Source organism: Miscanthus floridulus, chromosome 3 (genome assembly GCF_019320115.1).
Source record: "Miscanthus floridulus cultivar M001 chromosome 3, ASM1932011v1, whole genome shotgun sequence".
Classification (NCBI taxonomy): Eukaryota; Viridiplantae; Streptophyta; class Magnoliopsida; order Poales; family Poaceae; genus Miscanthus; species Miscanthus floridulus.
Window position 1 is genome coordinate 10,824,744 of NC_089582.1, and position 23,324 is coordinate 10,848,067.

At 45.2% G+C, this 23,324-nt stretch overlaps 3 long non-coding RNA genes and 1 pseudogene across 5 annotated transcripts; 3 read left to right on the forward strand and 1 right to left on the reverse strand.

The window, feature by feature from the left end:
• The first annotated feature begins 2,833 nt into the window (after positions 1 to 2,833).
• Positions 2,834 to 18,152, forward strand: LOC136543129 (putative disease resistance RPP13-like protein 3; annotated as a pseudogene).
• On the forward strand, positions 6,399 to 7,744 carry LOC136541359 (uncharacterized). 2 transcript variants are annotated; one of them, XR_010780338.1, is made up of 3 exons: positions 6,399 to 7,211; positions 7,326 to 7,418; positions 7,631 to 7,744. It is a non-coding gene; the product is annotated as an uncharacterized lncRNA (long non-coding RNA). The 2 variants fall into 2 exon arrangements; XR_010780339.1 differs by having other exon boundaries at positions 6,399 to 7,141.
• On the forward strand, positions 7,768 to 9,850 carry LOC136541360 (uncharacterized). Of its 2 annotated transcripts, none has more exons than XR_010780341.1 (2): positions 7,768 to 8,926; positions 9,495 to 9,850. It is a non-coding gene; the product is annotated as an uncharacterized lncRNA (long non-coding RNA). The 2 variants fall into 2 exon arrangements; XR_010780340.1 differs by having other exon boundaries at positions 7,768 to 8,467.
• Positions 13,216 to 13,978, reverse strand: LOC136541361 (uncharacterized). The gene is made up of 3 exons (XR_010780342.1): positions 13,832 to 13,978; positions 13,505 to 13,741; positions 13,216 to 13,326 (listed from the first exon to the last, which is right to left on the reverse strand). It is a non-coding gene; the product is annotated as an uncharacterized lncRNA (long non-coding RNA).
• Positions 18,153 to 23,324: the final 5,172 nt, after the last annotated feature.

Consider the following 23,324-nt stretch of genomic DNA (forward strand, 5'->3'; position numbering starts at 1 on the left):
TATGAATTAGAGAGATGTCTTAGTGCCAGTGCACCTAAGTTGGGTACCCTACAAGTGGTTTGCGCACTTGGTGTTTGTCGCTTCCTTCCAATGCCTCGTCTTTCATCGTGGCGCGAGCGTTGGAAGAAGTAGACCTTGTCCCTTATTGTTCTTGCTCTTGTTGCACCATTAGCCCACTCTGTTCGATTCCGTCTTGCCCATGACGATTGGATCAAAGACCGGACTATTCCCTTTGGGTTAGCGAAGCTATGGTCTATGTCTTACCTTGGACCCGTGCGCGTTGACCCGATCGACCGTCTAAAACCATCTTTCCTGAAGATGTGTCTGAGAACATGACATGGATGTGCCTAGCTAACCCCCGCATCTTTTGCCATGTTGAGCGACTCTCTTCTCGGCTCCCGATGTTATTGTGTCATGTGGATCGAGGGAAACCGTTGATGTCCAATCTCTTTGCGCTACCGCTTTCTACCATAGCGGGCGAGCCGAAGTACGTTGGAGCCAAGTTACAATAGTGGTAATCGTTCTTGTCTGCTACTCGTGTCCAATGGTGACTTGCGGGATAAGGCTATAAGAGCCGAACCCCGTCGTTCTTCTTTCTTGGGGCCCGACTTCCAATCCCTGTCAATTCAATGATACCGGATCGAAGATCGTGAACCGTGGTGTTTGCTCTGGATAAGCTCTAGCTTAAACCGTTTATCGTAAAGCCATACTGGCTTGGCCATGACTTAAGCTTTTGCTCAGCATACCACCACTCGTGTTTCTTTGGCCCATGGATCGGACATCAGCCGAGAGGGCCAAGTCAATTCCTCTTTGTGTTCCTTTTGGGTCTTATCGCTTTTTTTTGGAACATTGTTTGTTCTCTCGCCTTGAGTGTGTTTTGGAGGTAATTGCCACGAGGACAACGTTGGATCGGAACCCGATGGAGAAGGAGAACGTGATCGACGATAGGACCCTAGGAAGAGTAGACCTTGCTGATCGACTACGTCAACTAACAAAGATTTGTACCACTACTACCTCGACATCGTAGGTGTCATGGCAGCACCCTCTTTTAGAGAATCCTATTAGACATTGCATAAATTCTAGAACTGCTAGCACTTTATAATTATTCCTTTGCTAGTATTTTGATGCATGCTACTACCTGAGCCATTATTACCCTGATGCAACCCACTCTACCACGTCACCCTGCTTTGCTCATTCGCTCGCTTATATATGCATACTTGCCTGCTTGCTTGCATATTACACCACTATACTTATTATTAACTCCACTTCGCATTATATAGGGGATGTGATGCTGGTGGTGAACCCCCTAGGAATGGTTTGGCTATGGGTGCCGGACTTGGTGGTGCGTGAGCGTGCTGCGTGTGTCTTGGGTGCGTGGAGAGTGAGGGTTGTGTCGACCGAGCTGGAATAACAACGAGCCTGGGGCGAGTCTTGCCATGTGGTGCTACCTGGGCACTTGGATATGTAATACCTGTGGTGGGTAAATGGTAATTGGAGGTGGCCTTGGGTATGAACCTGTGATGGGAGGAGCCCAGGGTGGAGGTGCTGTGGTGGCACGTAAAATGAAAACCCTGATAAAGATATTCTGGCTTGGTCAATCCCTAAGGACTTACTAGTACTCAGATTCACCGGGAATCCTTTACATCCCACTCGCCCTATATGGTGCGGGACGGTCGGACTACTTGGTAGAGCGATGCCACTACTGCTAGGCGAACGTGTGCAAGGAGGTACGGGGCGCGCGGTTTTCCCCCACACCCTTCTAAGACTTCAGGAGGCCTTGTGGACCCGGCTCTTGACATCCGGAGGGCCTCGGCTCTGTCTACGACTCACAGTATCAGCCATCCCAGACTAGACTTGGGATGTTCTAGGGCTGAGAGGTAGGGTGGCATCGTTCTAGGCTAGCAAGTGGCCGGAATCTGCCTAGACGGGGCACTGTCGAGGATGGCTATCTTATGGGTATGTGAAACCTCTGCAGAGTGTATGATTGATCGATCGATACATATGCCGACTCATCGGCTATGGACCTTTCCTGGGCTTCACTTAAACTAGATAGGAGATGAATTCTTCTTTCCTCCCTCCAGGGTTGGGGTATTTTCCGGTCGTGAGCCTTGGGGGCTGTGCGCCGTTGAGACAAGGCCGAGAGGGAGTTGGCCTGTCGACCTGAGTGTGTGAGATGAGATATGGTGTGGTGTTGTGGAGATGGTTTGGGATGGATGGTTGGTGGATGGATATGGATGGTGTGGTGGTGAATGTGTTAAAAATTGGATATTATTATTATAATACAATTGTTATTTACTTCTCATGCGCTAAGAATGCAAACCACAGCCAAATATTAGGATCGCCAGATCCCTTGTTTATCTTTTTCCACTAAAGCTCATCGGTGCTGACCATGGCCTGCACACATCTGGCGGTGTGCAGATCTCCTGCTTCTCAGAGATGCTGACTTTAGAAGGATTAGGTCTCGTGCCTACGCTCAAGTTTGGTTCGGAGATGGAATCTACGCTGCACTACGCCAACTCTGATGATACCCATGAAGGAGGAGCCTTCACTCGATAGTCTTCCGCTAGATTAACTCTGTAATAGGTGTGTTCCCCAGTGATGTAATATCTTGTATTCTTGTAATCCTACGATGTATGACTGTGACATCGACTGAAATATGATAATATGATGAAATCAGTTCTTGGTTTTATCATATTAGAATTCATTCTGTGGATTTTCCCTTCAAGAAAAATTGAGGATGTTTCAGCTACCTACAACTACAGACAATAAAGCCACCAAGACGGCAAGACATGACTTGACCAGTGCATCTCGATCTCTCGAGACACTGCCCCTGTTGCGAGCTTCTTCCGATCCTCTACTAGCTTAGTCAGCTCTCAGCTGTTAGAGATAGATCAGAAAGAGGCTGGCCGGTGAGATTGAGCGAGATGGCGGAGACGGTGCTGAGCATGGCGAGGTCCATGCTGGGGAGCGCCATCAGCAAGGCCACCGCGACTGCCTCGGAAGAGATGAGCCTGCTCATGGGGGTGCAGAAGAAGATCTGGTACGTATGTACGATCCATCTGTCTTTGTCTCCGATCCGTTAGTTACTCTCGATCGACTAAGAGCATCTCGAAGAGTCTTTCTAAATCTCACTCTCTAAATCATTATTTAGAGAGTCATTTGCATAAAAATCATTTTATGCAAACCTCGTGCGGCCTGCTCCTCAACCGGAGGCCCGCTGGCGGCCCGACCTGCCAACCCCGTACGGCCGCGCCCCTAGCTCAGTCTCACCTCCCCGGCTCCTCATAACCCTATCTCATTTCCCCGTATCCCCAGTCGCCGTCCACCTTTCCCACACGCTCCACGAGCAGCATCGCCACTCTCGCCTTTGACTCACATCTCTTCTCTCCCTCGCTCCCTCTCTTCGTTCGCTGGCCAGGTGCGGCACCGTAGGCTCCCTACGTGCGTCGCACTCTCGCTCCTCCCCGTGTCCCGCCTAGCTCGCTCCTCCGTCCTTCCTTCCCCACTCCGCCGGTGAGGTACGCCGCCGTGGGCTCGGGGTTCATCACCTCCGCTCGCCGGTCGGGATCCAGATCCGACGACCGGCGTGCCGCTTGCCCCCTCTGTGGAGTGCCCCTACGGCCCTACCTCCTCTTGCTGCACGCAGCCAGATCCTCCTCGGTGGCGTCCACCGCCACCTCCCGCGGGCTGCCCCTGCCTCCTCCTGCCACGCGCGGGTGCACGGCCGCCGCCTCCAGCCGGATCTGCCTCGGGGACAAGCACGCTGACGGCCGCCACCACCTTCCACGGCTGCCCCTACGTCCCCTTCCCTCTCTCTGTGGGCCCCGGGCTGGCCCGGCACGCTGGACTAGCCGTGCTTCTCGGGCCGGGCCGGCCCGATAAATGGCCCAGCAGGCCGTGCCTGGGCCGTAGGTCAGCCACAGTGCCCGCCTCGGCACGGTCCGGTAGGCACGACGTGCCTTGCCGGCTCGAACTCCATCGGGCCGTGCCTGGCACGGGCCCGTGCCGTGCCGAGCCGGGCCGTCCCGTTGGACATCTATAATTTGGATGACCATTTAGAAAAGTTGTTAGAGGGTAGTTTTTTATCAAATTTTTATTCCTAGAATGTAGGAAGGATATGGAGAATCTCACGAAGATATGCTCTAATATACCTTTCAGGCTTTCACTAGCTATAGCTAAGTTGTTCCTTGGGTTGAATGAAGAAATTGGGCATGTTAGCGAGCGAGGCTAGTACCTACTGTAGTTTGTATTAGTAGGCAATCAAAATAAGGCAGTGTTGGGCGTGGCTCCAGGGGCTCCGGCTCCTCATGCCTCGGTCCTGTTAAACACTGTTGGTGACTATAGCGGCTCCCATCAAGGCTCTGGCTCTCTTGAGATTGCACTGCGAAACCAACAGAGCCGGAGGAGCTGTGATTTAGAGGCTTGGGCCACTCCTCCACAGTGTGCAAGGTTCCCTTGCTCAAGCTAGCTCTGGTCCGGCGCATGCATGCAGAAACGCACGAGCAGCAGAGACGTTTTCATCTAGTCGCTTGAATCAGTTCCTGTGCAATTGTGCATTTGTTCGAGTGATCAATATGTATTTTTAAGTGTAATATAAAAGTTGTGACAGTTCCAAAAGTTGGAAAATGATACATTTCTTCTTGAACCTAATTTGACCGGCAGGTTCATGAAAGATGAACTAGAAACTATGCAAGCGTTCTTGGTAGCCCCTGAAGTAACCAAGAAAAAAGATAAACTGGTGAAGGTCTGGGCAAAGCAAGTACGAGATCTGTCATATGACTTTGAGGATTGCCTTACCGAGTTCACAGTACATGTGGGAAGCCGAAGCCTGTCACAACAGATGATGAAGCTGAAAGACCGTCACCAGATTGCTGTCCAGATCCGCAATCCACTACTGGAAAACCGAGATTTGCCTAGTGTTTAATGGTTTGCCTAGTGCCAATCGTCGGACACTAGGCAAAGAGCTTGTTTGCCGAGTGTTAGACCCCGGAGCACTCGGCAAACCAAAGGCACTAGGCAAAATAACGATTTGCCGAGTGTCGACACTAGGCAAAGAAATCCACTCGGTAAATGACCATTTTGCCTAGTGTCAATACTAGGCATACCATCACACTCGGCAAAGGCTGCTGGAGGGCAACCGCCGTTACCATTTTGCCGAGTGTCTTCCGTTAACACTCGGCAAAATTAGAACTTTGCCTAGTGTCTCCGGACGACACTAGGCAAACCGGCCAGTTTGCCTAGTGTCTTACAGAGACACTAGGCAAAATTTTTTTTCTTGTTTTGATTTTAGCTTCCAATTTTTTCCTGTAGCTTTGCTACTATACCTTGACCAACATGTTGAAAGTTGGCACAATTTTATGAAATTTTGCTATATTTCTTTAGTTTATTTAATTTCTTTGAATTTTTTCGACAAATGCAAATTTGAACCGCAAGTGTGACGAATAATGGCAATTCATGAATGCAAAAATGATATTCATGTTAGTAAGTGTTAGTTGAGGCCGTATCCAGAAACAGACCAAAAATTTCACACATCTTCACGTCGAGACATGACCACGAACTTGCGAGCAAATAGTTTTTAAATTATATTAAATGAAAACGGAGTCTGAAATTCATGAAACTTGTCGACAAGTCAAGATATCGCATGCGGGTGCCATGATAAAAATTTAAAAAGATTTCGAGCACATCGTCACGTATGATGCTTAGAAACCCTAACATCTCCACGAGACATGATCACATGTGGAGATGTTAGGGTTTCTAAGCATCAAACGTGACGATGTGCTCGAAATCTTTTTAAATTTTTATCATGGCACCCGCATGCGATATCTTGACTTGTCGACAAGTTTCATGAATTTCAGACTCCGTTTTCATTTAATAGAATTTAAAAACTATTTGCTCGCAAGTTCGTGGTCATGTCTCGATGTGAAGATGTGTGAAATTTTTGGTCTGTTTCTGGATACGGCCTCAACTAACACTTACTAACATGAATATCATTTTTGCATTCATGAATTGCCATTATTCGACACACTTGCAGTTCAAATTTGCATTTGTCGAAAAAATTCAAAGAAATTAAATAAACTAAAGAAATATAGCAAAATTTCATAAAATTGTGCCAAGTTTCAACATGTAGTCTCATTTTATGTTGGGAGGCTCGATAAAAAGTTTGAAGACCAAAATTAAAAAAAAATAAATAAGTTTGCCTAGTGTGCCAGCTAGACACTAGGCAAACTGGCCTCTTTGCCTAGTGTCTCATGGAAGACACTAGGCAAACTTATTTTTTATAGTGTTTGCCTAGTGTTGGGTTATCGACACTCGGCAAAGTTAATTTTTTTTATTTCAAAAACTGGCTCAGCCTGTAGTACCGATGTACAGAATATATACTACACCTTCTGATTCAAGGAATCCTCTCTTCCCCTCTTCTCTCTCCTCTTCGCTCGATCCCTCTCTCCCGAAGCGACCGGGGCGACGGCGCGGGCGATCTCTGCGGTGGCCGGCCCTCGGCGCGGCGGCAGCCACCCTCCTCCCCCTCCATGCCCCTCCCCCCTCGCGGCACAAGGGCGGGGCGACGGCGCCCCCCCCCCCCCCCCCCCCACCGGGTGCTGCGCCGGTGCAGCGGGTCGCAGAGGCGCCACGCGCCGTCCCCCGCGCCGGCCGTCCCCAGCGACGGCGCGGGGCGAGCTGGCCTCGCCGTTGGCCACCGGCACTGCGCCGCGGCGCTGCCTCCTCACGCCGCTGCGTTTGCTCCTGTCATCGACGAAACCCTAGGCGCCTGGCCTCTTCCTCTCCGGCGCGGCGCAGGAAGCTCAGCTCGGCGGTCCGATTTGGCCGTACCTCACCCCTCCACCCGGGGTTCCGCAGCGGAGGCGGCAGCATCAGGTCATCCCCTTCTCCTCGCCTCTCTCCCACTGTATACAAGCCCAGCCACCAGGTACAGGTGACACTGTTTGACAAGTTCTCAAATTGGCAGCACATAGGTAGCCAGGCCATTGGGGACCTTCAGGTAACACAGTCAATGCAATGATGTAATTATTTGTCACTTAGATCATGTGGAAAAGGAAATTTATCTTGAAATGAGAAGGAATGTGTAGAGATTGATATCAAGTATGAAGGTTTCATCTCATGACAACAGAGTCAATTACGTCAGGTGATTGCTTATGGTTATGCAATTTTTTCTGCGGTAGATTTATGAGCGAAGTTCAGCTGCTAGAACAATGGTACATAATTATTCAGGATGTCCAGCAGTAATGACCATGCATTATTTCATTTGTTTTGTTTATTAAATTCAAAAGGCAGCTAACTCTTTATTGTTTGTTCCTATGTCTGTGAAGATTGTGAACCAAGAAAACAGGAATCTTCCTGAAGATTTGGATTACCACTTAGTGACAAATCTATCACTTGAAGCTTGTGAGAAACTTTCCAAAGTAAGTTCAGGATATGTACAAGAAACCTTATGAAAGATAGCCTGCAACTAAATGACAAGCATAGCAGTTCTCCATTCATTAAGAACATGTTTTCTGGGAGGTTTGCCTTGGGATATGTACATGAACCAAGCATTCTGCAGCTGCCCATTTTTTATGAACAATTTTTGACTTCTTCACATATCGGTTACTAATTATGAATTTCAACTTACTAGGCCATATCTTCTCTAAAACTTGCTGTCATGTGAAAGCACAAGGTCAAAGCAGACCATATAGAAGACTGGGGAGCTCCTGCCCGATGCATAGACTGGGGAGCTCCTGCCCGATGCTTCTATATAAGTTGCAGCAACAATGTAGTGCTCCATTCTGTATTCTGCTTTCACATGTTACCTATTGCTTGAGCCCTTACCTCTTTTATAATTTGTTTTAACAACTGGTAGCTTTCATTGTGATTTATGAAAACGTAGATGCTAGATCACCACACCGGATTCCATTGCAGCACCAGCAAAAATTATCTCTATATTTTTGGAGTTCCACTAAGCTAATATTAGTTACTATGTCATTTGCCTGTATAATGCAGCAGCAATGCAATGCATCATGGTGTCTTTTGCTTTCACCTATTCTAATAATAACTTCTAAAAAGCGGTTATCTTAGCATATAGACTTCTGCCTTACTGCCTATGGTGCCTTTTTAAAAAGCGACCACTTCGCAATTTAGGCCTGCATTTTACTGCCTGTATTTTACAGGGAAAAAATGCTTCTGTGTACGCATAATCTGGCTGGGAGGCATTAGATGCAACCAAAAATAGATGCTTGACTCAATATAGATCCATGGTGACAGTCCTAGCTATAGGCTCATGTGATTTGCAGTGATTGTGCGTTGGCGCTGGTTGAGTCATTATCAAGGTCCACTTTGTGAAGTTATATTGTTTCCAGTTTTTAGTGCGCTCACATTTACATTGTCTTATGTTGTTCCTATGCTCCATGTAGGTCTGAGTCATCTGGAGTTGAGGTTTGGGTGGGTTCTCTGCACCTAAATTCTCTAAGATTTGGTTAGTGCCTTCAAGCTTTCTCTCATCCTTTATTTTTTACTCTTGTGTGTGCTATTGTCAGCTTAGATGTTTATTCTTTCTTTCAATAGTTCTTCAGGACCAGGCTGTTTATTCTTTCTTTCAATAGTTCTTCCTCTACTGTGGGTACAAACAACAGCATGTAAAATGTAGAGTAGTAGTGAATTTCAAAACTCTCGTTCGAGATTCCTGTACTCATGCTCAGGTAACTGAATGATCTAATGTTTTGGAATTAATGATCTGCTCCCTTGTCCTACACTTCTAATGAAAAAATCTACGTGCTTTACTGCTGTGACAAAACTATTTACGCTAAATGATTTTTTTAATCTATACAGCACACATGCCTGCTGTGATTTTGAAAGGATAAATTTTCAAACTATAGTGCAATGTTTTCGTCCTGTTAGTTCCCTTCTTGGCAGAGAAGTTGGTACTGGCTAGCTGGTAAATGTCTCATTCCACAGATTTATCAAGTAGAAGTATTTTGTTAGTTACAATTTCTTATGAACATTGATTCATTAAGATCAGAGGTGCAGTGTCATTTTAATTGTATAATATACCTTTTTTTAGTTTGCAGTCCTACATTTATTGTGCCATTCATCATATGTTCCTCAACACACCCTTTTTTTAGTTTGCAGTCCTACATTTATTGTGCCAGTTCATCTTTTGGCTAAATATTTTTGTGCTTCGTTACTTGCAGTTTTTGGTTTAGGGTCCCTTTTCTTCTAGCATATATTAGTACTTCTTAGACTTTTAAAAATTCACACTTCTACATTTATAATAGAAAGCATACATCCCTACAAAAAATTATGTCAGCCTAAGTGTTAAAAACTATCATGTGTAAAAACAAAAAAAAGACCCATCATGACACCTTAATGACAAAATGCTGCTCTCTTCCTACCCAGCCTGCTACTGTACTTTGCCCCCCCACCCCCCTCCAAAAAAAGGGAGAAGATATAATTAACCTATTTCTTCCCTAACGTTTACTAATTCGTTATGTTCCTTCCTATAGCAGGTGACTGACGGCAACCAGCAAGATGCCTGCTCCAGCGTTTTCAAGACATGCGAATGGTTAGATTTCCAACGGCAAAGGCACCCGTCGTTCCCTTACCATATCCACCCTATGTATATAGGAACAGTCCCAGGCTAAAAAAAACCCAGGCTACTTAAAAAAATGACGCTCGAACTGATCTTTGTATATCATATCGCAGCTTCAGGTGCAAGTAGCCTACTATGGCTGTGTAATGGCACCGACTATGTACCAGCTGTTTACTTAACCACTCTCCGTTCATTCTTCAAAGAACTACATACATATGTTCGGATGTGAACTACTAAGTACCATGCTCAAACTGGTATTCTTGTGTCTTTTTCATACATCCAGCATATTTCCTCCGTCTTCGAAATGTTTCCTGGTGTCCCCCTACGTGCGCGAGGGCGCGCGCCTTCTACTAGTGTGATATATGTGAACATGTGGTTCTTATTTATGATTCATGTGATATATTTGTGGTGTTTGAATATGATTTATATTTGTGTCGCAAATGGAATAATCAAAAAAAAAATTCAGCTTCTGGTTACTTTGCCTAGTGTCAGGGGTCTGACACTAGGCAAAGGGGCCACACGTGGCACACCTAGGAACAGACTTTGCCTAGTGTCAGGAAACTGACACTAGGCAAAGTAAGCAGTTTGCCTAGTGTCGGAGGCCTAGCACTAGGCAAAGCTTGGCATATTTGCCTAGTGTAGGCGGTCTGACACTAGGCAAAGCTTAACATATTTGCCTAGTGTCGGACGCCTGGCACTAGGCAAACCTTGCATACTTTGCCGAGTGTCAGACCTCCGACACTAGGCAAAACATCCGTTACGATTTCCACCGTCAGTGGAATACTTTTGCCGAGTGGTGTCCTTGACACTAGGCAAACACTTTGCCGAGTGTTCGAGGTTTGACACTCGGCAAAGTGCTCTTTGCCTAGTCCGCCTCTGCCGACCCTTGTTTGCCTAGTGTGACACTAGGCAAACTGTTTGCCTAGTGTTTCTGGGCCTTTGCCTAGTGCCTGCGGCACTAGGCAAATTGCGCGATTCCAGTAGTGATCTCATGGCAAGAGTTGAAGAAGTGAGCAAGAGGAACACACGCTACCACTTAATCAAGACAGAGGCATCCAACACCACCATGGACGAGACGGAGTCCTACTTGGAAGATATTCGCAACCACTCGGCTAGCAACATCGATGAAGCACAGCTTGTAGGCTTTGATGAACCCAAGAAGAAGTTGCTTGAGATGATACAAGAAGTTCGTGCCGATGATGGACATGCACGTGTGATCTCAGTGGTCGGCATGGGAGGTTTGGGTAAAACTACTCTTGCCAGGAAGATATATGAAAGCAAGGAAGACATTGCAAAGAACTTCACATGCCGTGCATGGATCACTGTATCACAATCATTTTTGAAGATAGATCTTCTGAAAGATATGATTAGGCAACTGTTGGGCGATGAATCATTGAAGAGATGCTTGAAACGACTTGAAGGAAAGGGATTGCATGTAAATGACCTTGCCAGCTACCTCACACAAGGGCTAAAGGATAAAATGTATTTTGTTATTCTTGATGACTTGTGGACCATTGAAGCATGGAATTGGATTAATAAGTTTGCTTCTCTAAGCAACAAAAGCAAAGGTAGTCGGATCATAGTTACAACCCATGATGCTGCTATAGCAAAGGCATGCAGTTCTAATGACTCTCTTGTTAACCATCTTCAACCTCTAGAAATAGGTGATGCCAAAGAGTTGCTTCTCAGGAAGGCACAAAAAGATACCAAAGCCACCATGAGTGAGGGTTTGATGACAACAGTAGAACAGTTCACTACTGGAGGCCACGGCTTTGCCGAGTGTTTTTACACTGCTCGGCAAAGAGCCCTTTGCACTCGGCAAAGGCTTTGCCGAGTGTAGCACTCGGCAAAGTCCGCTCGGCAAAATTTTTCTCGGCAAGGGGTCTTTGCCGAGTGCTTTTTATCGGGGCACTCGGCAAAATAAAAAAAATTTGCCGAGTGCTTGGGGCGGCACTCGGCAAAATATTTTCGGCCGTTGTGGCGCGACCGTTAACGGTTATTTTGCCGAGTGGCCGACCCAGCACTCGGCAATTAAAAATTATTTTGCCGAGTGCCCCAGCCCAGGCACTCGGCAAAGTTTTTTTTTAAATTACTTTGCCGAGTGCCCCTGCCCAGGCACTCGGCAAAGTTTTTTTTATTTTTTTAAAATAATTTCTTTGCCGAGTGCCCCTGTTTAGGCACTCGGCAAAGAATTTCTGAATTTTTTTAAAAAAAAAATACTTTGCCGAGTGCCGCGGCGAGGCACTCGGCAAAGAAATTTTATATTTTTTTTTGAAAAATCTTTGCCGAGTGCCTTGCCCATGGCACTCGGCAAAGACCCCGAGAATTGCAAATTTTTTTTTACATTCCATTGTAACATCACAAGCACCAAAGTTCAACATCACAAGTTTATTATTACATCGAAAATATATATACATCAATCATCACATCTATATCACCAACATGCATTATATATCACAAGCACACGCATATTTAATAAATCCATCGAAAATCCATCACAAATGCACCAAAGTTCAACATCACAAGTTTATTATTACAAGTTCAACATCACAAGTTCAACATCCCTACTGCGGTGACGGAGACTGCAGGTGTGGCCCCCCGAACTGCGGCAGCACCTTGGAAACAATTTCAATAGAAGACATCGACTTCTGGCCTTCTTGCATTGGTTTAACCTCAATTGCTTCCATAGCAGCCTAGCAACAGAATGATACAAAAATTAGTATTGACTTTGGTACAGATTTCTAGCAGTATAGGAAAAATAACCTACAATAATACTTTACAGAGAACTAAAAAATGACCTTACTTTAGCCAAAATAGCCTCAAACATTGTTTCAAGCATGTATGAAGTTAAACTCAAACAAGAGCTAAAAGCAGTATATGAAGGAAAAGACAGTATACTTATAGTATATCATATTTGAATTTAGAAGACTATATACACCCAACTTGGGAAATGAATCATGTAACAAAGTAGTCATGCAAAAAGTATATCATAACTCTTGCAACATCATTTCTGACAATAGCAAAAACAGCCCACAATCATTTCCAATCATGAAGTAAAGGCAATAGCTGCAGCCGGTGCTGCGTGCACAGTTCAGATTTGAAAGGTTCAGATTCTATGCATCAGATTTCAGTGGTTCAGATTATAAGCAGCATGCAGCAACAGCTGTAGCACAAGAAGTGCAGCCGATCAGGCCAAATATTCAAGTTGACTTTCAAGTATGTCTTGCAGAAGAGGGGAACAGTACTTACAATTGCATTTTTGACAGGCTCACAAAAACCACTTTTCTTGCTGCAATGCATCTCCTTGAACAAATCAATTGCAGTGGGCTCTGTGTCTTTATATTTTTCTTGTTTCTTATTAGCTTGAACCAATTTCATGGTTTCTTATTTCAAACAATGTGCTGCAGACTTTATCTATAATTCATGTAAATTAGAAGATAAGCAACAAGATCACATAGCATTAAATTTGTAATACCGTGACATAGGCATGTGCAATGTAACATCGAGAACCTATACGCCGATGGAAATGGACTTTCGCATGATTAACTTGGTTTTTGACATAAGTGTCCTGTACACCACACAAATTTGTAAGGTAAAGGAAACAAAAACAAGTACTAAAAAAGGACTACAAATGCCTTCAGTAATGTCAATTTTAATCTTTGTCCCTAGCCCTCTATTCAACGCATCCAGCTCTTTGCCCATATATTTTTTCCGTGGCACCTGCTGTGCACTTGCAAATAATGCACCTAACAAGATTTCATTTGTAGAGTTAGTAGCAAATATATTCCAGATTTACTAAATAAGTATCAATCTTATTTTATTAGCATATCTGAATGTTGATGTGCACCTAACAAGCAATGAAGTCTACAATGAAGCATCATGATAGAAATAAATGAAGCCAATAACTTTGATCTAGTAACTTGCCTTCATCATTGTTGTTGATGTGCTCCTCATTTGGGCTTGTAGTAGTATTGGTAGATGCCAATGCATCATGTGTGACAATAGCGAGGCTTGGATTGGCAGCAGTCCTTTGCCTAGTAACTCTAGTAGTTTCCCCTTCTTGTGGTGCCACCACTCTCTTTGATGCTTTCGAACCTCTAGCAGAGAACTTGCCAATATATTGGACATTCTTGTTACATACATCCTCACCCACCTTAGAAGCTTAGTATGAAGCAAACAAGAAGAATTAGACCCAAAAATAATGGAAGTGTTGTCACCAAAATGATAATGATCAATAACAATCCTTTGTACCATGCTGACTTCATCTTCGTCATGTTGGTTAGAGCCCTCGTCATCCTCAGGATTGTACAGAGATCTAGATTTTTCAGGAACATCATCCTTGTTCCTTGCACTTTTACCCTTAACTTGTGCATCTAGGGTACTGAGCCCAAGGCTTTGGAAGAATTGGTCTGTTCCTCATAATGTTTTGATCCCTCTGTCTTAAATATTCAAGTGCCATTGCTTCTGTACATTCAATTAAAACAACTGTAAGGGAGTAGTCAGAGCAAAAAATAAAAATGTATGCTGCTGCTAGCAAAAAGTGTATGCGGCTGCTGCTAGCAAAAAGATCCTGTATTATTTACTATTTCTAGATTACCACTGATTTCCCACACATGTAAATGCTCCTGCAAGTCCTGTGTAGAACTTCTGAACTTTTAGATAGGCTGCGGATTCACCAAAAGGCCAGTTCAATATTTGCTAATAACTATCAAAGGATCTCCTTAGTCGTGGTATTCAGGATTGTTAGGCAACCATCCTTGCAAAGTGGAACTCTGCTTTCCCCTATTTACCAAATTTAATTCTGGTTTTACTACTTTTGAAAATACACATATATAATGGATTAATAGCTAGATCTTACATGAAACTACTTAGATTTCTTATGTTTGGAAATCAGCTGAATATGTTGTCTCACTGTTCAATGTTTTGTATATGAAAACTATCAATTGGCTTAAAAAAACAATTAGTTTTCCTAATGTTAAGGGCACTCAAGATTTATTTTGCTTTAAACATTCTCTTCACATTTTAATAAACATAGAAATCTAGACCATAAAAAAATGCATAAACATATTTTTCTTGTGTATAGGATGGATCTGGTAAACTAACAAAATTAGTTTCAAGCCATATGGATCTACCATTATTTTCCTTTCGTTTTTCAAAAACCATGAATAAATGGTACAAACATACATGCTAACTAGCTTCTACTGTTCATCTTCTTGCATAAGCGTAACAGAAAGAGGAGAAACGAACTCGTCCGTGCAGAGGAACAACAGGGCTGGCGACAGCCATCAACCAGGCCACTCCTTGCTCCAGATGGCCCTCACTCGCTGCCCACTCCCCCAAAAGCTCAAGCCGACGGAGGCGCACGGCCGTCGCCCACTCGCTGCTGCTGGACGCGGACTCGCCCACAGGCACAGGAACCAAAAACCTCTCACCCCAAACCCTAAGTTCGAAAATCAGAACACAAAAAAAAAAAAAAAACAAATCCCATCGGCACCCCTCAGATCCACTCGTTGTTCCCTTTCCCGGCGCTCAAACTTGAGGAATTACATGTGGGCGTCTCAGCTGTCCTGTTAGTCTGCACCTTTCTCCCAGGAGGCATCTTGTATTTGGAGCAGAACTCGTCACCCAGCACATGTGATCACAAATTGAAAAGGTTTCTCAGCTGGAGATGTCTGGGTTTTTGGCATCCGACGTCACAACTTGCTCGAAACCTTCTCAATTTTTTACCACAACCTCCACATGCGATAACACGATGCCTCGACAAGTTTCGTGATTTTCGGACTTCGTTTGCATTTTATATAATTTAAAATTACATTTCCGGCAAGTACCTCGACATGTTACGTCAACGAGATGCTCGAGATTTCATGTGAGTTCCTGGATACAGCCTAAACATACCCTAAATATCATGAGTATCAATTTTTGGATGACCAAAGTCCATTATTCCATGTACCTGCAGTTCAAACTTGAAATATCCCGAAAAATTCAACGAAACGAAATAAACTAATGAAATATATCAAAAAAAGTCAAAATTGAACCAAATTTTAAAATAGAGTTTGAAATACTGTCACAAGGCCCCAGAAAAAAATTTGGGCCCAAAATAAAAAAAAAATATTTTGCCGAGTGCCATGGGAGGCACTCGGCAAAGTGGGCTTTGCCGAGTGCCGGCCCAGGGGCACTCGGCAAAGTTGTTTTTCAAAAATAAAAAAAAAATTGCCGAGTGCCTGGCGCTGGCACTCGGCAAAATAAGTTTTAAAAAATTAAAAAAAAATTTGCCGATTGCCCAAGGCTTACACTCGGCAAAATATGTTTAAAAAAAATAAAAAAAAACATTTTGCCGAGTGGGATCTTTGCCGAGTGCCGCGGCACTCGGCAAAGCCCAGTTTTGCCGAGAGCCAGGCTTTACCGAGTGTCTGGCACTCGGCAAAGCCATCTTTGCCGAGTGCGGCGCTCGGCAAAATATTGCTTTGCCGAGTGCCCCGATAAAAAGCACTCGGCAAAGTCTCAAGCACTCGGCAAAGTCCAGTTTTCCAGTAGTGGTTGGCAACAAAATGCGGTTGTTTACAACTGGCTCTTCTCACAGTAGGAGGCATCCTTGCTAGTAAAAAGATAGAGGAGTGGGAGAAATTTAATAAGCAGCTCCCTTCAGAACTTGAGAACAACCCAGGCCTTGAACCTGTGCGAAGGATAGCAACAATCACTGCTACAATCACTTGCCATCCCATCTCTAGCCATGTTTTCTGTACCTAAGCATTTTTCCTGAGGACTTTGAAATTAAAAGGAGGCGTCTGGTAGATAGGTGGATTGCAGAGGGGCTGGTTACTGCCAGGGGTCGAGTAACAGTTGAGGAAGTTGGAGAACGTTACTTTCAGGAGCTGATCAGCCGAAGCATGATTCTACCAGCAAGAGTAAATTTCGAAGGAGTTGTTAAGAGCTGCCGTGTTCATGATATCGTGCGCGATACAATAATCTCGATATCCAAAGAGGAGAATTTTGTTTACTCAACAGAAGGTAATGTACCTGGAGTAGTAGTTGGAGAGAAATTCCGTCATGTGGCACACCATGGCAAGAGCCGCACAAATGTAGGGATGGACTGGAGCTGTGTCCGATCATTAACTTCCTTTGGTGAGAGACCAATGAAGCCCGCACCTTCACTTTGTTCACCTGAGTTGAGGATGTTAAGAACCTTGGATGTGAAGGATGCACAGTTCAAAATCGTGCAAAAATTAAAGATATCAACAACATAGGATTATTGCGCCACTTGAAATATGTGAATGCTCAGTATGATGGTCCAAGCTATCATCATTCAAATATTTATGCACTTCCCAGATCTATTGGAAAATTACAGAGCTTACATGTCCTGGACCTAAGAGGCGGTTGTATTGCAGCACTAGCAACTGAGGTCACTAAACTCCAAAGCCTACGAAGCCTCCGCTGTAGCAAATATACAGATGCTATTTATAGTTTCAACACCGGGAGACCATTGAGATGTCTGAAAAAACGTATTATGCCCATGGTTTCCTTTATCGGCTGAAATCTCCTGATATTTCCGATATATCATTTTTATCCGTAGGTGACGATAAGAAAATATCTATCTTTTTCGTATAAATTTTATTTAATTTATTTAAATTTACTTAAATTCAAATCAAATTTTAATTTCCAAAAATGAAAACCTTGATTGTGCCTGCCCATAATGTCCACACCCCTAGTTGATTTTGAAAACCGCAATGAAATGGTTCCTGAGGCACACCTGGACTTCTCTAGCTCTTTTTCTTATGGAGGACGAGTATCAGGTGTGCGGGTGCCAAGAGGAATCGGCAACCTAAAAGCGCTGCAGATCCAAGAGGTTGTGGATCTCAAGGGCACTAGTACGAAAGCAATTGAGGAGTTGGGTGATCTAAGTCAGCTAAGAAAATTAAGCGTGATGACAAGAGGGGCAGCAAAGGGAAAATGTGAGGCCTTTTGCAATGCGCTTGTGAAGCTCACCTCTAGAGTGGCTAGTTACTGTATTAATAATGGTTTTGGAACACTAGAGTGGCTAGATTCTTCTCTCTCCCCTCCCCCGCAGCTAAGGAGCCTAAAGTTGATTGGAAAGATAGGGACTACACCGGCTTGGTTTGGGGATCTTTGGCAGTTGGTCAAGGAGTACTTAGAATGGACCTACCTAGAGGACTTGGAGATACTTCGGGCGCTGCCCAACCTTATGCTCATTCAGCTTTTTAGAAGGGCATATAGTGGAGAGAAACTAACATTCAGAACTGGAGCATTCCCAGGTCTCAGGAAACTTGTTCTTTCTCAACCAGAGGGATTGACAGAGGTGACATTTGAGGAAGACGCCTCACCCTTCGTGGAAAGCATCCATATCGAATATCTGAAGCTAGAGTCAGGGATTATTGGTATCAAGCACCTTCCAAGACTCAAGGAGATTTCACTTGGTCGCGGCTGCAAGGTGGCAGGATTTAATATGCTGCAAGCGGAAGTCAACCAACATCCCAATAAGGCCGTGCTGCGACTGCGACTGAAGGAGGACCGAAAGTACCATGACCTGGGAGATGTCGTCGGATCCGGTGGTTGAAGAGGAAGCAACCGAACCTCAGCCTGATGACACCAAAGAGAGCTCCCAAGTGATCACAACGACCGACGACAGGTCAGTCCTGCTCCTGCCCGCTCGCCATAAGCACATATAGTCTATTACCATCATGTTTTTTGCTTACAACTCGTCTCTTTTCTTGCATTGTTTCCAGCGAAATCCAACCCGTTCCAATTGATGCTGCCTCCTAGTGCCAGATGCCTGTGCCCTGAGCCCCTGACTCTATCTGCAACGACCCTTCTCGTCTCGACCTGCCACGCAGATCGCTATCACCTTTTTATGCCGCCATTCTGGTTCTGCTCGAATAAATACCCACTTGTGTGCTGCAGCTGCATCGGATTTCTGCTTACTGCTAGTGACAGCGGTATCAGTCCACCATGCAGTTGAATCTGAATTGGCTGTCTGATTATGATGCGTAGTGAGATAATCCATCATTCTTCATACGACCCTGCTTGTGATATGCACTATAGTACTGTACTACTGTATTTGTGAACTGCAGTCTCCGAAATTTGCCTCTGCGATATCCTCGTATTTTTGCTTTTGAAGCTGCATTTTTATTTCTAATTATGTAGTCTGTAATAACAAGATGTTGCATACTGAGATTCTGCAATCCTTTTGCTTTCAGCTTTTAACTCATCTCTGCAGCCATGTTTATTCAAAAATCAAATACAGTTGATGGATGTTAATGCATGTGTGATATCTCAGTTGGGTGATGTGGAATATCCAAAGAAATGGGGCACGATGATTGGCAACGCAATGCTTATTTGTCATGGAGCTCGTTTGATTCCCATTGGGTGCTGTTGGCTGTAGAGTTCACGGTGGGCGTCTTTTTCTTACTTAGATACGTCTTGATTACGATGAGATCATTTTGCCTTATGATCTACTCCAACATGAATCTAGACTAGAATACTCGATTCCTTGTAGTTTGGCTGTTGCCCCTCGTTCCTGGAGTACTTGCTAGATTCATCAGAGACTGAACTGTTGGTGACTCTGGTTGTTCTGTGACATCTTAGTTGTCATTGACATCTTAGTTGTCATATTATAACATGTTAACGTATATAATTTTGAATCACTAGGATTTGTACATATCACACAACTGGTTGTCTGAATGCCATTAAGTTTCATCAGGGCCATTAGCAATTTTTTGACTCAGTCTGTACACAGAACATTCAGAATATATTTACAATCCCAAAGTAACAAGTTTGTTAACCAGTCTGCAACATTACCTTCTGCATAGTTGTTATCTTCAGTACACATGAACATTGTTACAGGCCAAAATACGGTGCCAACCACATAAGTTTTTACTTGGCCTAAACAACCAAAGTTTGCTGGTTAGCTGTCATCGTTCTCTGCAGAGCTTTGAAACCGGTCATCCAAATAATAAAGGACTTCTACAGCCCAAAACACACGGTGTTGCTCATCAGTTTGCAACAGAAGTTATCCCTTTATTATTTATCATATCACTTCCCGCATCAATTGCTTGTTGTCGTACTAAAATGGCCGTTGAATTCAGCAATTCCTCGGGTCGAGAGGCTGACAGCGATCCTGGTGATCGTGATTCGTGACGCCGTTCTTGCTGGTGGTAGTGATCGATCGGCGGAGGATAGCAACTAGAGAACAGAGAATGTCGTGCCTGAGCCACACAGCAGTGCCAGTGGAGCGGGTGGCGCGGCCTCAGCGCACACCTCGGCCTCCGCAAAACCACCGGTGGGCGGTGGCTATTTTCCTTCGCATGGACCGGCATCAGGACTCAGAAGCGGTCGGGTGCCGAGGCGGGTGACATGGATGCGGCATGCGGGCGTGCTCGGTGCACGCACGTTGCAGGGCCTTAGAAGGTTGCGGAAGGAGGTGTGCGCGTGCACGTCATGTCGCCGTGGGAGATGCTCAGCAACATCAGAACTACGGCTGGAGGACAAGATACCGGCGGCAAGACGCGGCGGCGGCGACCACGCGGGCCAGGATGAGGATGAGGGCCGCCGTCGCCTGGACCCGGTTGGCATCCTACTGCTCCGCGCTCTGAGCTAACAAGAGAAGAACAAAGCAATGGTGGACATGCACGGAACATCATCTGGAACACGCGCGTGAAGGACAACAAAAACAAGTGTTGATGCGCGGTAAACTGGACATTGGGCAAACCGTAGCGTCTGTCCTTAGGGCAATCAGAAATCCGTTCATTCCTTGAATTGGTGTCCCAGCAAAGGAAGTTGCAACCTCTGTTTTGGGACGAAGTAGGTGAATTTCCGTTGATGCAAAAGTTTAGGAGTGAATTTAAGGTCAATGATAGATGGCAAAGATCAGTCAGTTTCGGTTGCAAAAAAAAGAGAGAGTGTAATATTCCCTAAAAAAAGGAGTAATGTAGGTACAATTACGAATAATATTATTTTGAAATGACGTGACAACTTAGAGGAAAAGCAACAGTACTGTATAGTTACCAATTTTTAATGGCTGCAAGGATTATGACGCTCTCTGTTATAGAACATAGTTTTGCATGAAGTCATCCATGCCTATGTTAATTTACGTTCCTAGCGTGTTTGGTTTAGAGAATGCACCACCGATGCGGAGTGAGTGATCCGATCCTAGATAGGAAGCTAGCCACAACGTTTGGTTTCTGTCATGGGTTCAACCCGTCTCTCATCGAGTAAGCCTGTTTTCGTGCGCAAGTCCATCATGACCGACTCATTCCGTGAAAAACTACCGGACCAACTCGTTCCGCATGGACTCATTCGGGATGTTATTACTCCTTAAACCAAACAGGTAAGAATCATCGTCAAGAGCTCCTGTATAGTTTTGCATCTCCAGAGCCTGGTTCTGATATTATATATATAGACAACAATAATATCAAAGTCGCGTGGAGTGAATGAAGCACAAGCTAGCACTGAACTGAAGCTGCATGCTTGCTCTCCAAGGCCAAGAATGCCACGCCCTCCCTGCTCGTCCGATTCGTTCAGAGACCAGACGTTGACAACGCGTGTCGTCGTGTGTCCAACTCCAACAACGTGCCCGATTCCGACACGTGGTTTCTTTCCTTTCTCTGTTCACGAAGCACTATAGTGTTTAGGGCTTCTCCAAACCGACTCATCATCCTTGCTAGACCTTTGTGAGTCAACTCAAACGACTAGAGAAAGCCGACTCAAGCAGGAGAGAGAAAGAATCGACTCAAGATAAGGTGTCGACTCGTCGCTTAAAATATTCATGTACAGAACGAGTGCTCCACTTCGTAGCAGAGAAAACAACTTTGGTTGTGGGTCCCACAATTGCATGCATGACGGATTAGAGGCCGCATGAATTGAGGGTTCATTTTTTCTACATTATATGCAGGCCCCATGGTACTATTTTCCAAAAAGTCGACTCGATCTATGTGATGAGGTGGCACTCTCTCTCTCTCCACAATGAGTCAACCCACCACTGCTGTTGGGACACTAGAACACGGATTCGTGGAGGCTAAGGCTAACATCGCTCAACAACCTCGGATCGTCTTTGGATGTTTTGCAGGAGCACCCGACGGAGAGCCTTTGCTCGAAGGCTAGGACGACGCGGAGACCCGGGAGGCCAAGGCGGAGGCCCACGCGGGGGGACCCGGAAGGCAATCCCACAGAGCCTTCGCCGGGCACAGCGAGGCCTCCGCCTGCAACCGATGGGATGGGCAAAGGCCTGCCCATGGGCCTGCATAGGGGCGACAGGAAATCAATGGCGGAGGCCCCAAAGCGAAGGACGGAGGCACCTGCGCCCTGAGCAAAGAAACTGGTTGTGCGGAAGACGGCCGAGACAGTACGGCCCAAAAACTAGAGATGGGCCCTTGGTGGGCCTGAAATCGGGGCCCAAGGAGCACAGGCGGTGTAGGAGAACAAAGTCAAAGAGCACCTTGAGGGTTAGAACTAGTGTAGGAATATCTCGGCAATATGCTTGAGTAGTTAGAGGGAAAGATTGTAATGTTCGAAATTAGCAAGTGGCACCCTATAAAAGGGGAAGGTGTCCTGTGCAAAGTTTTTGGTTGGTGAGTACATTTGTGGAACCCTAACTGATCTTGGGCCCACCTTCCTCTTCTCATACCTTCGTCCAGAGCAACTGGCTGGGCGAAGGCCTTCCGTATAGGCCATTGGGCGCGTGGCTCATACATGTTGGGGTCCCTTGGTCCAACAGGTTTCTTCTCTGGAAAAAAAATCATGGGGACTGTCCGCACCCTACAGCGTGCGGATGTCCACCCAATTGCTGACTTGTGACTTTTTTATCCTAACACCTGCTGCCTTGGCTTTCTAGCGTTGGTTCCGAACTCTCTTGCCATGTGTTGTGATTTGGTTCTACGTCCGCACCGTGCCAGATGCAGATGGTCCCATGGAATTTTTTACCCCTTCTCTTGGCATCCTGTGGGTGGGAGTGGGACGCACTCTTCACTCAGTTGGGGCATCTCGTGTAAAGGTGCATCTATGAACATGCATGTGAAAAAAAAACAGCAGAAGCGTGTGAGAGCAGGTATCAATGCATGTCAACTGGACATTGGGTGAAGGTGAACCAAATTAAAGCATTTGTCCTAGGATCGAGCATAATTCCATCTGTTTCTTGGGGCTTGCTTGGTTCCTATCTAGGCAAGGTTGCTTGGCCCAGGGAGGCTCTTGAGGCATCTGATTTAGCCACCTAGCTGGGTTGAGATCGATGCCTAGCTGGTTCCTTGCCTGGCATAGGCAACCCCTTGGTCTCTCGAGTGGAAAGAATTATGGAGTAGAACTATAGAAGAAAACGTCTTATAATTTGAAATAGAGGGAGCATTATTCTACATAGAAATGTGAAGCAGAAGAAACGTGTTTTGTTCCTTGTGTTAAGACCCAGTGTGTGTAGTAGCTACTCTATGATAGTCAGTTGAAAACTCTGGCGCGCGCCAATCCTTAGGCTTCTTTTCTTTCTTTCTTTTTTTGAAAAGAAATGAAAACATCCTGTTTTGCTTCAGAGGCAGCGGTTGCAGAATCATATGCATGAATGGCGCGGGTCTGTGGGAGACGGAACGGGCCCATGCACCGGCAATTATTGGACGTGCTTTGCATCTGCTTTACTAAAGTAAACCCACCAAGACTTGTTCTTTTGTTCTTGTACGTGCTTTGCATCTGCTTTACTAAAGTAAACCGGCCCACCAAGACTTGTTCTTTTGTTCTTGTGCATATCTCC